The sequence below is a fragment of the Cavia porcellus genome, unplaced genomic scaffold (assembly GCF_034190915.1).
Source record: "Cavia porcellus strain 051 isolate PalLab524CR breed Dunkin Hartley unplaced genomic scaffold, mCavPor4.1 scaffold_1, whole genome shotgun sequence".
Taxonomy (NCBI): Eukaryota; Metazoa; Chordata; class Mammalia; order Rodentia; family Caviidae; genus Cavia; species Cavia porcellus.
The window spans coordinates 36,951,834-36,967,622 of NW_026947484.1; positions in this window are offsets into that span (position 1 = coordinate 36,951,834).

The following is a 15,789-nucleotide window of genomic DNA, read 5'->3' on the forward strand; positions in this document are numbered from 1 at the left end:
GAGTATCTTTACCTTTTGCTAAAATAGGGAAATTCTCTTGGATTATTGCTGTGAATAGCTTTTGTAGTCCATTTGTTTGTGTCCCTATATCTTCTTTTTATGTTCTTACTTCTTTAGTTATAGATCCTCTTATCATCTTCTAGCCTTTGTATTATTGCTGTTTGTTTTCTTGTTATTTTTAAGAAGTTTTTCATTTCATGCTCCCACATCACAAATCTGTCTTCCAGTTCAAATAATCTATCCTTAGTTTCTTTCAAGCTGTTATGCCAGTTTTTGATAGGGTTTTTAGTTTCCTGGTAATCTCTTTGAACCTGCTTCACGTATTCTATGTTTTCTCTATTTTCTCCATCAAACAATTCTCCCCTTTTTTTCTGTTCTTCCATTCAACCATCTGTTTTTTCTTGGGTGGTGCTTAGCATTTCTCTAACTATTCTACTTATTTCTTGCTTTATTTCATTAAATACTGTTGGGAGCCTGCCATGTTATTCATGAGAGCATATTCATAAGATGGCACCCGCCTGCCGCCTCCGCTGCTCCCCCGCCCATCGTGTGCCCAAGATGGCACAAACATCCTGCTTCCTGGTTCTTGCTCGGCTTACTGTCCCCGCCATATATGGTAATGATTGATTGCTTCCTTGTTGCTGCCCAATCGCCTGTCCCCACGTGTAATCCCATGATTGGATAACATTAGCTATATAAGCCCAAGTATAGGAAGTGCCCGACGCACAACACGGAAGAAGCTGTCTAGGACGGACATGTATTGAGGTTGCTGCCCAGTCAATAAAGGTGCTTGCAGAGGCTGAGTGTTCGTGTGCTCCATTCCGCGGGACGGAAGCGGCTCCGGACAAAATACTTCATTTTTGAACTCATCTATGAGGCTACAGAAATACTGCTTTATGTCCATAGGTGCCATGTCTGATATTGCATGTTTTCTGTCTTCATTCTCTTTTGCATTTACCTTTCCTGGATCAGTGTTCTCAGGATTGGGGACTGAAGACCCTTTCTTGTTGCTCCCTTTTTCCATACTTTTGTTCCTTCATTACAAGCCTCTGTAGGAGGCCCAGTTTTTTTTTTTTTTCTCTTTGTCTATTACAGTTTGTTTGAATCCCCCAGGTAGGTGTTCCTGCCCACTGCAGTGTACTAGGGAGACACAGACCTGGGCAGCCTCTGCTGGGCCCACCCCTCCAGGTCAACCTACTGAATGCTTCACTGCTAGGTTGCACCACCAGACGCAGGGACCTGATTTGGGCTAGCCTACTGGGTCTTAGTCAGCGGCGTCACCAGGCCAAGTGCTCCCCACCACTCCCGCTTGAGAGGGGAATATGCGACTAAAGTCACTGCAGGGCCCTGTTCCCGCTAGTCTGCTCATTCCCAGAATGTCCTCTGTTGGAGCCTCCTAGTCTATGAAAGGGTCCCCATTTCACTCACTCACCGCAGATCGATTCAGAGCTCCCTGCCAGTGCCGCTCTCAATGCCAGCACATCTCTTTCCCTGCTGTGCGGATTGGGAAGCGGTATTGGCAGCAGGAAATTCAAATCGCGGCTTCCAATGGCGCGGGATCCAGCTTCCGCACTGAGATTTTGTCTGTTCCTATTATAGCATCAGGATTGCATTTCCAGTTGGTTTTTCTCAGCTTAGTTCGTTCCTGGGTCGGCAGGGTACATCTCCCCTCGCATAGGACTTCTCACACAGCACCGCGCCTGGATTCTAAACTGGTAATCTCAGAGAGCCTCCGTGGCTGCTGTTACTTGTCTGCCATGTTCTCCTGGAAGTCCACTTCATATTTCTTATCTCTTTAGCCACAACAAAAACTCTGTCAACTAGCTTCATCAATGAATCCCCTGTGCCAAATTATGGCTCTTATTTCACTCTTCAGATTTTAAGACAGGTTATTTTTTAAATTTTTCTTTCTTTCATTGCATGGCTTCAGGGTCTCGTGGAGTCCTTTCCATGCAGCATGCAGCCAGAAGAACTCACAAAAGGTAACCTAGCCAGCAAGAGGAACTCGGAACAACTTGTTCTGGACTCAACAAGGACATTTTTGAAAATGATAGATAGTTTTATTGGTTCAGCTTATCATCACATGTCAGATGTATGCATGTCCAGAATAATCAGTTTGCAAGTGCTATATGGACACTGTGATTTGTGTATGTGTTATCTCTCAGTGAAGCAATAAAACAACTTTAAAGCATGAACATGACAAAGGTAAATCATAAACACTATCTGTAAATGAATTTGCTTTTTCAGCATAAAACAGCACAGCTGGACCTGGTGGCACATGGGCACGATCCCAGCGGGGTCTGAAGCTGTAGGATCAGAAGTTTGAGATCAGTCAGGGCAGTTTATGGACTTGTAGAGGTGCTGGACTAACATGAAAAAATAAAATAAAAGGACTGTGAATGTAGTCAGTCTAAAAGCCCCATATTTAATCCCCAGTGCCACAAAAACAAACAAGCAAGCTTATTAATTGCTCATAGTTTTGTGGGTTCGCACCAAAATCACGGCAGCAATAGGGTTGATATCTTGTGATGCAACACTTTCTTTCATCAATGGTTATTGTTTCTATATAACATCGCATGGAAATATGGAGTCTCAGCTCTCTAGACATACAGTCCCACTTACAAGGACACAGCTCTCCTGAAATAATCATCTCCTCATACCATCCTGTTGAAGACTTTTGCAGTTTTTAAAACATAGATTAGGAAATTGGATTAAAATCAACTTACCCATTTTCAGAAAAATTTTGTGAAAGTATTAAATATTGAAAAAAATAACTGGCATGAAATAAGTACTACAAAAGAAGTGAAAAGCTGAGGGCATCAATCTTGCTTTCATAATCTACTTAGCCTAGCAAAAAAAGATGATTGGAACAAAAATGTGGACAAAGTAATCAATAAATATGACTATAAAGATAAAATTGAAAGGTAATTTATAATACTGGAAAATATATTTTATATAAAAATGGTAAACAAGGGGCCGGGGACTTAGCTCAATGGCATAAGCACCTGCCTAGCAAGAGCCTGCATAGCAAGTATGAGGTCATGAGTTTGATCCCCAGTACAAAAAAAAAAAAAAAAAAAAAAACAGTAAATAATTCTTGAGTGAGTCCTAAAAGTGAAAAATCAAGCAATTTGAAAATAGCACAGATAGTGGATATTTGCTCAATATAATTATTAATTTCAAGATATCTATATTTTTGTAAAGATGTTCTTGTTTATAACTATTATTTTATGTATCAACAAAAACACAAAAATTAGACAATATGTTTCATCACTTAAAATGTATTGTTCCATTTTATTGAAAAGTATTATTTTAGTTTGGTATCATTATATTTTTAAAAAGATGACTGTGTTTGTGTGGTAGTGTAAAAACTACATAGTTCACTAATTACTTGCCAACAAATCTTCATTAACATGCCTATATTCTTCTGATGTATGCATAGGTCTTTTCTTGCTATGCATTAAAGTAAAGAAATCACAGAAAAATACTGTATCAAAAGATAAACTCAAGTAACATACCTTCACTAATTATAATAAACTGCTTTCTAGCTCTGATATAAGGGTTTAACCAATCCTTAGGAGCAATCATTTTTCCATGAAGGCAGTTTCAACATATTTTTATTATTTTATTATGGTAAAACACATAAGCTTTTTCTTGTTAACAAATCATTTTGAGTACATGACACATTATGGCTAACTCTTATTTAAGTCATGACACAAGATTGCGGAGCACATTTATAGAACCTATTTATCTTGCTAGATGGAAGCTTTGTGCTCTGATGAGTAAGCACTTCCTTCTTCCCCAAGTTGTGGCAGCCTCTGTTCTACTCTGATTCTGTAAATTTGTCTTAAATACATCACATAAGTGGTGTCGTGCAGTATTTATATTTCTCAGCATGATTTATTTCTTCTAGTATAAAGTCTTCTAATTTCATCCACATTATTTCATATTGCAAGATTTCCTTCTTTTCAAGACTGTATAAAAATAGGTAAAAACCTGCACACACTGCTATATATGGTCGTCCTTGAAAGGTGATATTTCATTCTGATTTTGATTTATACTTCCTTGATGATTAATGACGTTGGGGACTTTCTCATTTATTTGTTTATTTTGTTTGGAGAAATGTTTCCTCAAGACAGTTCCCAATTGTTAATGGCATATATATATATATATATATATATATATATATATATATATATTTTTTTTTTTTTTTTTTAACCATTGTGTAGGCTACTGTCAAACTCAGGAAATCAAGTGATTCTTCTATTTTAGCCTCCTATGTACTTGGGCTGCTGGTTTGTGTCACTCCATCTGGCTAGTACTTTGAACTTTAGATCAAGTGTTTCAAAAGGAAACATGGTTTCTTTTTCTGAGGTACTCTCTATAACTAATTTGATAAGAATATGTATTTATTTCTTACTTATTATATTGATCCCACTGTCTGTTGCTAGAGCAAATTGTCTGACTCTCACAACTTAAACCTGCTTCCAGTTCTCCCCAAGAATCTTTGCTGGCAGTATTACAATTGCAGCATCCACACTGAGATAACTCACAGATTACAACTCTAACCTGAACCTCTGTTGCTCATGTTACACATTTCTGTAAATGCACCAATTCCTCACAATGTATGAAGTCATTCAGTACTGCAAATATATATTACTAAAAATAAAATTTTAAAAAATGAATCAGAAATGAGCAATTATTTATTAATCACTCAACACTTCTATTAAATATGAATTAATTGAAATTTAATACATCAAATACATAAGATAAATAACAACTTTTGTATGTTTATTATTCCCTATCTGCAAGGTCAGAATGGTTCCTCACCTGAACCACATTTCAGTCAGTGAAAAGGCTTTCAGATGGGGAGAAGACATGCTTTTTTTCATTATGTGTAAGAGTTCTGTGTATGCTTCTTTCATAGTAACTGCTTATTCACCTATCAATATATTGAAATATTTTCCTCATTATTTCACCTCTTAAGTTTTCAGGAGGATTCATAATATTTTTTTTAAATATTCTATAATTCATGGAGTATGCTACATATGAATGTACAATGTAATATAAATTAGAAATAAGGTTCTAATAATCACTTAATTACACTATTAACACGATTTATATTTTTCTGCCATATTTTAGCATCATAATTAGCTAACATAAGTTTCCCAGGTCAAAATACAATTCTTTCAGAATACTTTTCTTCTGATTTTAGCACGTAGAAACTGAGTACTATGCAATACACCATTTTCTTAGTTTTAAGCAAAATTATTATTATTTTTTTTTACCTTCTGTCTTTCTTTCTTTTTTTTTCTTTCTCTTTTATTTTCTTTGTTTTTTTGTTCTTTCCCTCTATGGTTCAGACACACAGTTTTCTGCCTAAGCACATGCTTTACAATTGAACTACATTCTGCAACTTCTATTCTCATTTTTTTAAAGATAAAAGCTATTATAAAATTATTATATTTATTATCTTGATTAAAAATGAAATATATTTTTATTCAACACTTTAGGAATATGTTGATATTTATTAAATATCAAAAAAGAAAAAAGAATAGAAAGGCAAATATCAAAATAAAAATTTAAAAATTGCCTGAATACATATATATATATATATATATGTATATATATATATATATATATATATATACTCACAAATATATACACACAAAATACATGTAATATTCATAATGTGTATTTTATATACATGTACACTAATATTGCAATGCAGCATGAGGCTTATCTTCACGATCAATTTAATATACATTACCAAACAATACTAACAAATCTATAAAGAGAAAGAAAATTATTGATATGAATAACTTTACAAAGTGAGTGTATTGTATTCAACATAATGAGTAAATGGTTAAAAAACTTCTAAGAAACATTTTATAATGATACATAAATTAATACATAAATGACTGTTTTCTTATAAGGTCAACTATACTCTAAACGGTGCAAGAGCATAGTTGTGAAATTCTTAGGTGACCCAGGTAGTTATATTTTCTATTGTCCATTGAATTGGAAGACAGGAAAAGTATCTCTAATAGAAGAACCAGGAGCAAAAGTCTCAGAACCTCCAAAAAGTTTTTGCTGGACATGTGAGGCACTGACCCAGATGAAGAACCTGGCATTTTGGCCTTGACGGGCTGACTTCATGCTTTCAATAAGAAGGATGTGCACAGACACTTTGTACTTAAAGGGAAAAAACATGAAAAATATTTCATAAAACTGAAAATTTATTTTCAATTTGCATCTTGAATACAGTTCCTTTGTTAATCTTATACAACTAATTCCCTTCTTTATATAGTAAACCAACACATGTTGGTATAACATGTAAGTTTTAGCCTTACCTTGTGAATTTGCTTATTTTCATTATGTTTTTTCAATAAATGACCATAAGAAAATGGACCAAAAAATAAATAAAATGAGGATGAAAAATCAAAGACAAATTTTAAAATGACATACATAATCACAACAGCGGTAATAATAACTAATATTTACTGGTACTTATGATGTACTATAAGTGTAATGAGCTATTTGCAACTGATACATTAAAACATTCCCTTAGAGTTTACACAAACAAGTTTACACTGTGAATTAACCCACAACAGTAGGTTGCAGTGCATCACACAATGCAAAATACCCACAAAGAAGAACAAATACATCCTTAGTGGCAAAGTTGTGAATTATACATGCATTTAGATTTTAAATCAAGAAGAAGAGATATATTCAAAGTTGTTTTAAATTTATGGAAATTTTGGGTAATGTTCTTGAGATATTATAGCGTTTGAAGGATATGATTCTGATAGTCCTTAGATAGTAAACTTTGCTCTGTAAAATGTCAGAATGTTAGAACTGGGACTTCAGAAGTCTTTCAGTTTGGTATATTCTGGAGTGATCTGGTAAGAATCTATTTTTGATGTTCTTTATAGTTACTTCTAAGAATTGCATTGCATGGCATTTATTTTCTCATTCCTCTAATCCATGCAATGGCAAAGTTACCTGAAATTAATATTAATATATTATAAATGATTATTAATATAATCATTTAATAGATAAGGAAAAATAGAAACATTAACTGAGTTGGTTATTGGCCTTTTCAGGATAAGATCTGGCTGGTTTGAAGGCTTTGTAATATGAGTCAAAATAATGTAACTGATCATATCGCAGTTCCCCAGCACTTAGTTGTAAAGTGTTCTGTATGATGATGGGTCATTCTAGTGAAACTGTGGATAAAGATTTAGGAACCCATACTTGATTTTTACAGTAATGTAATTGAGTAATTTTAAATTCAGTTTAGATATAATGTGTCAAGTGTGAAATAATTCTGAAGTTGAACACTGTAATATGCATCATTAGGCAGAGAAGGTTTTCTTAATAAAGACTCATTATTGCCATTAAATAAGAAATGAATTTTCAGTCACACCTGAAAACATTAACTGGCAACTGTTTAGTCTCTCTCCTTCCCTTTGCCATATCCTCCTTTAAATAAATCTCAGAAAATAATCCAATCTTTGTAAAAGAAAGTAAACATCAAGGAACTGTTTCCAGAAACCTAGGAAACATTTAATGTTCATAAAAACAAGTAGCAGAGCTAAGGTGGGAAATAGGTTGATGCTCAGACGGTCACTTCTTTCCACTTGTCATATATGTCTATGCCTGGGGAATTACGAGGTAAAATATAACCACTACTGTTGTGCAAAGAATTGATAGGTCCTATTGGATGTGTTTGGAGAAGTGAAATATGAAGGAGAAAGTGCAAGAGAGGCTCTTAGGGTGTTCACTATATGATTTTTGAGGACAGGAAAATCCTAATAATGCAGTGTTTTCTTTGTTGTCCCTGTTATTGCAATTATTTGCTACTGTTTTTATTTTGTGCACCCATTATACATGATTAAGAACTGAACACTCCTCCTAAATATACATTGCCATCCAAATATTAGAGGAGAAACAAAAGAAACAGAAATAAAATACCACCACCACTAGAAAAGGCTCATAAAATAAATGCCCAAAATGTTTTCTTAGGAGTGATTCTGTCTGAAGTGAAAGATTTTGATGATACCCAATTGTATACTAAAAATAAGGAAAGGGAATCCTCTTCTCTCTCTACCAGAAAATCCCAGAATAAATGTTTTTTCAATTACATATACTCTGTGAAAATATTTTGCAACATAAGAAACATAGAAAAGTTGTCAGTGAAAATTTCACTTTTATAAATGGTTTACCTCCAGAGAATGAAGCAAGCTTCACCGACAATAATTTTTGTCTTTTTAAACTACGTTTTTTAGAATCTGTGCTATTCTTTTATGGTTGCAATATATCTAAAAATACTTTCAAGCAACATTTCCTGCTCTTTATTGTTCTGTACACATAAAATATTTATTAGAAGAATTGTTTTGACTAGTTTTTCAAAAATAAAAATACTAAGTATCTCACTAAATGAGTAACATAGACATTTCTTTCACAATTTTGTTGTTTAGTTTAATTTGTTTTATAGTTTCACTTTTACAGCATGTAAAACAATGATAGAGGAATCAGATGTAAAGAGTGACCCTAGATAGCCTCTGTGGGCATACTTAAGATCTCAAAAACTGACAAACAAAGTATTATGGGAAAAAATAAATACAAAGTAAGTCAGAAAACAAGACAGATGGCATTGGAAGATCCAAACTTGGAAAAATTAAAAAATAGGATGCATTGGGGTAAAAATTTTAAATAAAAAACTACAACCAAAAATGTTAATTCAGTAATATTTATAAAGATAAATTTAAGTAACACTTTGTCCTTTTTGGGAAAGACAAAGCCTAGAGACAAAAAGATGCAATGATTTGCTAAGAGTTAGGGTCAATATTTGGAACAGTTGAAAATTACCTAAATTTACGTCAGTAGTGAATGAACAGTACTTCTAGAGAGTTTTAATATCATGTTAATAACATATTCCTAAAAAGTTAATAATATATTTATCTTTAAAGCAATTAGATACATGCTTTAAAGCCATGAAGATTGAGAATTATGTCTTAGAATTAGAAATCAGAAAATTTTGATCCTAGAACTAAATATGATCAACAGGCTAAAGTCATTTTGTATTTTTAAAAGATTAAAAAACAAAGGAAGTGTAACATTTTAAGAATGAAATTTATTTAAAATTCAAATGTCAATATAAATAAATGAAATCTTATTGTAATGTAGCCCTTCTCAACCCTGGCTTATTTTCTGATTGGTTTTTACAAAATAAATGACAGAGTTGTATCCTTGTGATAAAGTTTAGATGCCAGACAAGATATTTCTTACGTACCACTATGAAGATTGTAGATCATGCTTTAGAGTATAAAATTATGTTTTCTGAATCTTCCTGGTCATATAATTGAAAATAAAAATAATGTAGGAAGTAATTCAGAGGCCCACCCTGGAAATCAGAATTCTGCACCAAAAACCTCACTCTATCAAGACACCCTAAGTATTAAGATGATGCTTTCAAAATCAAGGGTACTTGTCAAAATCCCAGAATGGCCACAGAATGCAAGTATAGACATCAGAGTTTCTGGAGTAAAACTTCAATAAAGCTGTATGTGACTGTGGTCACAGAAAGATAATTAATGTAAAATTGCAGTTAAAACTGAACTTTCAAATAAAGGAAGTTGTAAACAATAAACTACACACCCTAAAACAAATGAGTAATTTGAGAAATTCATTCAGATTACACATTTCAGATTATGCAATTAATTCAGTGTACTGTTAGAGAGATCACGACAGACACATTCGAAAATTTGATAGCAAATTTGAGATATGTAATAGTTATATCAATTGTTTATAAAGCATAAGATGAGAATTGGTGATTAGATTGAAAACTAAAAAGTTAATGACTAAGACAGAAATCAATGAATTGAAAGAACATATTTAATAACTAGTAGGATGAATGAAAATTAATTAGTAAATAGATAATTGAATGAATGTATCGCTACCTAATAAGAATGAGTATTCTCCGCCCAGGAAGCAGTAAAAGCTTCTAGAGAAATGTACACATTTGTTTTAAACTATGCCTAAATTGAAAGCTATTAAATTTTTAAACCATTAATTTAAAAATTAATTTTAAATTAAATTTAACTCATTGTGATTATAGGTTATTACATTGAAATTTCTCAGTTCCACACTTTAGTTACTCAAAGGCCAAACATATATATAATATATATATATATATATATATATATATATATATTGTCTTTTTTTCAGACAGGGTCTCACTATACAGTTCAGGCTGGCTTTGAGCTCACTTTGTAGCTTAGGCTGGTCTTGAACTCACAACGATTCTCCCACCTCAGCCTCCTGAGTGGCATGAGCCACCACATCCGGATTGAGGCCAAATATATTCTTTCTGTGTTGCCAAGATACTCGTTACTTATCAATTCTTCCTAGGTTCTCCCAGCATACTCTTCTGTTTAAGTAACATGCTTTACATTAAGTTACACTTCTATAGAGATGCCATAAATAAGAACATGCAAACAAATTTCAGATGCAGGTTCATTCTACATACTAAGTGACACAGAACTCTCTGTAGCTCATTTTAAAATTCTCAAGCAAAGCAAATTCTCATCATATGAATAAACACCAACTTTTATAATTTATCTTGATATTTTATAAGGAGAAAAAGCAAACTTAAAATATGTGTAGGCCAGATTTAATTTCCATTTCTTTTCTTAAATAGCTGTGCAAACTTGAGAAAAGTACTTCAGTTACATGCATTGCAACATCTTTTTGTCTGATTCATTAATAGTTGAAATACTATGTATACACAAATATATAACATATATTCTGGTATAGGTTATAGTATATAAAGTTCTACATAAGCTAGCTTTTACATTCTAATTGTATTATTAATTTAAAAGTTAATAGATTGAGGACCGTTGAAAATCATTTTATATTTATCTTTAGATAAAAATCATAATTCATATGGTTTCTTTCAAAATATCTCTGACTCAAAAAATATGCACAATAGAGCTTCCACCAAGAAAAATGCTTATTTGTATGGTGAAATCCTCTGGTTACTTTAATAATCTCTATTAACTGAAACAATTCAGTATTTCCAATGATTGTGAGCAGTTGACTTGGTTGTAAAATACCTCACTGTTTTAATATGTGTGAATATAGTCTGGTTACAAAATCTTTCATAACTACTACATAAAATAATGGGCTATATAAGACAAAAAATATTTTTTCAATGTTTACTAAGATATTTTTATGATGTTCTGATAGTGTTTTCATAGTTTTAGACAAACGATTGAATAAAAGTAACCAAAATTCATTTTTTCCTCCACAAAGAAGAGAAGTATACGGTCAAACCTACATTTCAAGACACATCCTAAGGAAGAAACTGCTTACTACAGCTAAAAGTGACGGGGACAAATGATCCACCTTGAGCATGAATCTCAGCATAAGAGGGCAGGAAATATTGAAAAAAAAAAACCCAGATAACATCATGCTTCCAAAATATTAATATATGTGTATAAAGTACTATATAGCAATGCAGTCACTAGAAAATTAATATATTTCATTTCTAGATGATGAGTGGAAAGTAAAATACAATATCATCCACAAAGTGAACTTACAAAAGAATTTCAAAACTTTTTTTATATATCAACCTCTCTTTCTTCATGTTTACAACAGAATTCCAAAGCAGAATGCTTATATTCAAATAGCTGAAACGTGATTTATGAAAGTGAAATAGCATTGTTCAAAGATAGAATCTACTTTTCCTTGAGAATGCAAAGAATTCTGATATCTCTTTATGAAATGCAATCAAAGGAAAATTCATCTATTCTGTCACATCAAAAAGCATACTGCTGGATCTTGTGAAATTTCAGAATTTTATTGAATAAATTCCAACTCTAGAATTCTTGCATCAGTCTTTTAAAATTAAAAGTCACCCCAAATTTACATTGAGGTAGGATACTCAAAAAATTATTTGACGTTGGTTTTAAAATTCTTTTCCTCAGTTGTGTTTGAGCCTTCTAGATGCTTCTCATTAGAATTTAAAAGAGAAAACAAGATCCTTTACATTGGTGGCATTCAATTTCTCTTCTCTATAGCAAGTTTGACGGAAAAACTGACTTTGGATACTTGGTGATATTTGAAGTATATATTCTATTATAATGTAAAAATTTGACTCATCAATTACCTGGAAAAATAGATGATAGCAGTTAGAAATTGAGATACTTTAAAGTGAGACTCTGATGTGATGCAATTATTATTGATTATGTAAAAGTGTACTTCATAAGCACAGGATTATTAACTTGGCTCAAAAGAAAGAACAACATTCAATGGAAGAGCATAAAAACCTGAAAGTTCATGTTGCATATTATAAAAAAAATTAATTTAGAATAAATGGCTAGGAAGGGGCTGGGGATTTAGCTCAGCGGCATAAGTGCCTGCCTTGCAAGCGCATGGTGGTGAGTTAGATACCCGGTACCGATAAAAAAAAAAAAAAAAAAAAAAAAAAAATGGCTAGGAATATTAGGAATAATATTAATAACTGAACAGTGTAAATAGGTTTAAACACTGTAAAAAGTTAAGGAGGGTTGCCAAGAAATTAATGATTAGGAGAAGCAATTGTGTTAAGGTCTCTTAGCATTTTGTTTTCGTTTTTTGTTTTCTGTTTTTGAACCAGGAATTGAACTCAGGACCTCACACTCAGGACCTCACACTTACCAGGCAGGCACTGTGTTGAACTAAATCCCCAGTCCGAATATATGCTTTTTGAAGGAAGACTAACCATCAGAGGAGTATTTTCAAAGTGGACTTGAAATGTAAAAGAACACAGAAGGCACGTCATACAGTTTTGAGGAATCAGTCTTCTGAGAATGAGTGCAAGAAGCTGAAACGTAAACTGCTAGAAAATGAGGAGAAAATACGGTGGTGGCGTATCATGAATTCAAGCAAAAGCAATAAAATGTTTATCGCAAACACTGAAGAATGTGCAATAGAGAGAACAGAGAATCGTGCTCGGGATGACTTTGACGTAAGCATTCTGAGGTTGACTGTAATTACCCGGGCTTAAGCCACGATGATTTTAGCTCTGGTAGTAAAGAAAAAAAATTAGCAAAGTGTGTTTCACAGATTAGCAAGCAGTGTTGAACCTAGTGCAACTACTTTTGGGGCTTCCCTCAGGATGGATGAAGATCCCTCTGAAATCATGTTCCCTGATGTTAATTTGGCTTTGGGAGGAACAATTTAGCTGAGGCACGGAGACCTTGTGACTTCAGAAAGCAGAGAGGAGTGAACTTCTAGGGACATTGTGTTCATGAATTCCAGAGGCTGGGGATGGTTCAGCAGTTTGAATAAGCCTTAAAAAGTATCACTCGTGTTGACTCAGAACTAACGCAAAGAGTTTCACCTGGAATTTCTAATTTAATAACTTCAGTTCTTGGAATTCAGTAACTTACAAAGATGTCACTACATGTGAGCATTTGTATGAGGCAGATGTATGTAAATCCTTGATTTCTACTTATATTTTAAATATTTCTTTAGGCATTTGTGTAAACAATCCAACAGTAAAAATGATTTCTCTATCGTTGGCTTAAAAACAGTGAACATCTCTATATAATTCAGTCAGAGGACAAAGGACAGAGTACAAACCGGTGGCCACTTAACCTTTGCTAATTCTTAATACTGTTACTCATTAAAATGTTAATTTGTGTTTACTTCTGAGGCAGTCAGTGGCTACAAAGGGGTATTTGTGTAGGTGTGCATGTATGTTTGTATTTATTTTTAAAATTTATTTATTATTTTTGTGGTCCTGGGAAATGAATCCAGGTCCTTCTCACTGAACTACATTCCACAATTTAATTTATTTTTTACTTTGAGACAAGGTCTCAGTTGTTCAAGCTAGGCTCAAAATCCTCCTGCCTCAGCATCACAGAGTGCTGGGATTACAGGTGTGCACTGTCATGCCTGGCTTAAAAAAAGAAAAGTGATTTTTGATAAACAACAATGTTTTTTTTTTCTTGAGTCTACACAAACCTAGCAGGTAGCTGAAGCAGCACAAAAATTCAACTTCTTGTAAAATTTTGGGTTGAATTCCTATTCAGATCTGCATTTAGCTTTGTTTAACATTTAGGGATGGAGTGTCTATCTAAACACTGGAAAAATAAAACTTAAATTTACATAACCAATCTCTCCCCACATTAAGACTAAGGGCACCAAGACAAGAGATTTACAGGGACTCTTAGCTATAGTCAAAAGTCTCAGCTGCCCCAACCCTACAGTACCAAAGCTGAGACTGCTCCAGCAGGAACAATGGTCTCTTAGAGACCTCAGTGCTGCTCAAGCAATAAACAATCCTTCACGATATGAAAGTAGAGGTGAGGTATTGATCAACCAAATTCCAGCCCACACCAGCAAATCTATTCCTTTGTAAATGGACCAATCAAATTCTGAAGCATAATGTGCCCTCTCCATCTACTCAAGCTGCAGTGTTTTTTATTTTTCCTTAATTTCCACCCTTGCCTGCTAAATTTCCCCATGCTTCTCAATAATGAGTCCTGGAGTAGTATTCCCATGCTAAGTGTCAAGAACACAGAACAAGCAGGCCAGTTGAGTCTGCATCTCCTCTTTAAGGGACTATTTTATGTTTTAGATATACCATTTGTAGGTACTGAATTAGAAAAAGACTGTTTTTCAAAATGTTTTGTGATTAATATTGATGCAATAAGTAAAATAATTTGATTTTTTTTGAAATTGACTTCCTTATATTATATGGAATAATATATACTTAAATCAAAATCGGTTCTACCAGTCATTGGAATAGGTTCCATCCCTTATCTTCCTAGTTTTCTAATCAAGCATGCATGCTGCAGTTAATCTTGATTCTATAACTTACCCAAGTCTACTGGTTCTTCTTTAATATGCAGCTAAAATCCCTTCTTGAAAATCTCTCAGATATGTTTGCTTTTCTTCTTTTAAATAGTCCATTGATGTACTATGAACAGTCTTGATTGAGAGATTTTCTTAATTTGAATTCTTCTGAAATAGTTTCCCCTTTATCTTCTCTTTCATGATTTCTTTTCATCTTTATGACCTAAGTAATTTTTCTTTTTTACAAGTCTTTTTTCCAACTTCTAACATGAGTTGAAAATTGATAAAGCACTGACTTTCATTACTCATTTCATCCTCTGATTTATATCAAATTGCAGATTATTATGGAAGTCTGTGTATCAAATGAAAATGGGACTATGCAGACAGAAACTACATTTATAACTGCAATGTACACAGCTGTTTGTTGAACGCATACTTAGAAGAAAATGACTGATCAAAGATATTTGTTTCTGTATTTTAAAAAAAAATCTTAATTTTTATTCCTTTGTACATGCACTCCATCATTCTTAACAGAGGGCCTCGTCAAAAATTTGGACAGAATTCTGCCAACATGCTTATTTATGATTTTGATTTCTTCTTTAATAGGGAATCATTTTTCTTCCGGCTGTGAAAAATTTCTAGATAAAATTCATACATTAATAGAATTATACTTCATTAACTAAGGTTATTGTGAAGGCAAATATCAGACAAGATGAGTTCAAGTAATTAACTTTAGTCTGATATTATTGGCAAAAGAAAAGATGGAGCACAAGCCTAGAAACTCAATTCTGGTTAAATTAAGGGAGAGAGAATATCTAAGAGCTACAGCTGAGAGGATCAAAACACATCTTTGTTTCTCACTTTCTCCAGCCAATGAAAACTATCAGATGTCTCGCCTTCCCATAGGAACTGTTTTACAATATGGAGCAAGGTGCCATC